The sequence below is a fragment of the Acartia tonsa genome, chromosome 5 (assembly GCF_053477335.1).
Source record: "Acartia tonsa isolate MP-2025a chromosome 5, ASM5347733v1, whole genome shotgun sequence".
Classification (NCBI taxonomy): domain Eukaryota; kingdom Metazoa; phylum Arthropoda; class Copepoda; order Calanoida; family Acartiidae; genus Acartia; species Acartia tonsa.
The window spans coordinates 50,554,087-50,557,863 of record NC_137264.1 but is presented as its reverse complement, the minus strand read 5'-3'; positions in this window follow the sequence as shown (position 1 = coordinate 50,557,863).

Genomic DNA, 3,777 nt, shown 5'->3' with positions numbered 1-3,777 from the left:
CATGTAATGGTATTTATTTTAAACATGGAAGACATCATCTATAAAAGCGAAGCATAGAAATAACAAGGATGACAACATCTATAAAAGCGAAGCACTAAAAACGGTAGGACAAACGGACATTAACACTTGTATAGTGTCAGAACTGGATAATCATACCAAAACTCAGATCAATCGGATGATTAGACCACATGAAAATTTGTTGTTAAAAAAGTAAAAAAAATCAACATGTTTAAAATGAACGTACGGTCATTTTAGTTGATTATAGAGTTGCTACGCTTTCTAAATCGTACCTAACTATTAAATGAATCACCATGCAAAATTTGAAATCGATAGGACAATTCTAACATGCCTAAATTAACAAAAAAAACTATCCGTTACGGACGGACGTACGAACGGACCTACCCTAATTATAGAAAAGCTTCGCTTTTAAAAAATTATCTGACTTGTGTAACACTTTTCCTAAATTAGGGAATCTTCACACGAAATTTCAGATTCCCGTAAACAGGAATGGTTGTCTAACTCTCTATCTGTCTATTTTGTCTGTGAGTCTGTATGTAGCAAAGGATCTACCTAACTGCAGAACAGCTATGCTTCTGATATACAGTTAAGCCATGGAAATTTGCAAGAGAAAACAGTCCCATTACATTTGAAAGTGGATTTTTTTCAAGAGCCCCGGGAATCCTCTAAGTAGTTGATAGTAAGTTTAGGTTGTGATATCTATGAATTTGTAAGCTGACCTAAAATAAAAAAAAGTGAAATTGAAAGAAATTTCCCTGTAAAGTTTTTTCTCTGAAAAGGGTAATATTTAAAGAGCCATCAAAGTAAATGTCGTCTTAATTTGTTATCTTTTTTATAGCTATTTCATTTATAGAGTAAAAATTGAACAGGTTATTATTAACTACAACTTTATACAAATTAATTTAAATTTTAGAATAGCAATATTTATAATTTGTTGAAGCATTGAACTCAACTCAACGGAAAAACACATATAGGTTTCGTGATTTTTCCCGAATTAATTTCATTATTGGTATAAGCTGCTTTAGATTACTAAATATTTGACTATTTCATATATTTATATTTACAGCAAGAAATTCATGGTTTTAGACCAATCTTAAGTTGAACCCATCTTATGAGAACTATTATAAAAGCTCAATGTATAATTTTTCTCATGGGAGGCAGGGCGAGATGGTACATTGAGCAGTTTATTACACTAGTCCCCAAAGTTTTATGATTTGTTGGCATAACAACTTTTTTTAGATTGTTTGTTTCATTGAGTTCAGTGTCCAAACGTATCAACAACTAATTCAAATCTACAGAAGGGGAAATTTTGTGTATCAACATTGGGTATATTCATCAATTTATCGGCCACTGTCTTATCTCTTAATGTCCCACCCTGCATGTATAAGGGGCATGTGACACTGGTTCAAAACTTCATAAAAGATTGGTATCTGTCTAGGGCAGGTTTATAACATCAAAAAGCTTTTCTTCTTATTATTTCATAACAAAATTTACTATTGATAAGATCGCTATTTCCCTCTGAATATAGCACAATGTCAATAGTTAATTTGCGGTTGTTTTGGTTATATTTCACCAAAAGCTACTAAAATAATTTTATTTTATTTTTCAGGGAAGTTTCATTTTGTGTATTAAATCTAGGTATAGTCCCATTCCTACATTTTCACATGGCCATAAATTCTTGTTAAGATTATCCCATATTTTGGTTTCATGTTGTTATTCTAAAGATTTATGACCAAAGAAAATAATGGAAGCATTTCAGAAGAAGGCTCGAACAATTGCTACAAAAATATAATTTTAAAACATTGGGAAAATGGATATTTCATTACTTGGATATTGCACCAAATATTCATGTTCTCGTGTTTTTTAATAAAGAGAAACCAGCAGCGGTCTAAATGTTACCCTCATCCCTTTACCCTTTACCACAAGCCCCCCTTAGATTCAAGATGATAATAACATGTTTAAAAATATAAGAAGCAATCTTAGAATAAACTAATATTCTAGTTCTGTGATTTTGAAGTAAAATCTTTAAAATTTAAATTTAAAAAATCTAGATACATAAATGACGTGAGTATGCATAGGAAGAAAAGTAATAGTTATTTCTCGCATAGTATTATAAACGGCTTTCCGCGGATATAGAATGTACAATTATGATATAAAAACTAGTTTTTTAGCCCCGAGGTGCCGAAGGCACCGGCTAAAAAACTGCTTTTAATCTTATTATTGTACATTTTTATATTCGTAGAAAGCTGGATTTAATACGATGCTAGACATAGTTTTTTCGTATGGATGAGAACCGGTTCCTATCCACCAGATTCGAATGAATACGAGAAAAACTTTTACTGATTTAGACGTACATTAACAAGGACGATTTGACAATTGCAAAGGGCCTAACCGTGTAACACAAAACAAGGCACAGTAAAATTTAAGAAAAGATAGATAGTGACATACACTTATGAAGTAGCCATGCTCCGAAAAAAAACGTTATTCAAAACACGTTTACTGCCTAAGAAAAATTGGGAAAAATATGAGGAAATGTAGTTTTTTTTGGAATAATCCTTTAATCGCCACGGGCAAACAAATATACCCCCTCCCTTCATATATATATATATATATATATATATATCTGAAATACTAGTTTTTATACTATTTTGTAGATCAAATAATGGATGAGGTTTTTTCACTAGCAATTAGACGAATATTGCAAAATGTATTTATTGTTGTGTTGACAGAAATCTAGAGGAAATGCAATTTTATGATATGCAAGCCATACGCCTATGCTCTCAACCTGGGACAGAGATAATGATCCTGGCATACACTCATACTCTCAACCTGGGACAGAGATAATGACCCTAGCATACACTCATACTCTCAACCTGGGACATGGATAATGATCCTGGCATACACTCATACTCTTAACCTGGGACAGAGATAATGATCCTGGTATATACTCATACTCTCAGCCTAGGACAGAGATAATGATCCTGGCATACACTCATACTCTTAACCTGGGACAGAGATAATGATCCTGGCATACACTCATACTCTCAGCCTAGGACAGAGATAATGATCCTTGTATACACTCATACTCTCAACCTGGGACTGAGATAATCATCCTGGCATACACGCATACTCTCAATCTGGGACAGAGATATGATCCTTGTATACACTCATACTCTCAACCTGGGACTGAGATAATGATCCTGGCATACACTCGTACTCTCAACCTGGGACAGAGATAATGATCCTGGCATACACTCATACTCTCAACCTGGGACAGAGATAATGATCCTGGCATACACTCATACTCTCAGCCTAGGACAGAGATAATGATCCTGGTATATACTCATACTCTCAACCTAGGACATGGATAATGATCCTGGCATACACTCATACTCTCAACCTGGGACAGAGATAATGATCCTGGCATACACTCATACTCTCAACCTGGAAAAGAGATAATAATCCTGGCATACACTCATACTCTCAACCTGGGACATGGATAATGATCCTGGCATACACTCATACTCTCAACATGGGATATGGATAATGATCCTGTCATGCACGCATACACTTAACTGGGACAGGGAACTAATCCTCGTATCCAATAATTTTTTAAAGGAAATATGAAGTTTTTTTGGTTTTTTAGGATTTAATTTTGCAAATATGTGTTCTCAGCTGAGCTGGATCTTTAAATGTGTAGCCGTTGGCGTGGCTGTAGCCGTGGCCGTAGTCATGGCTGTGGCTTTAGCAACGCTTTAG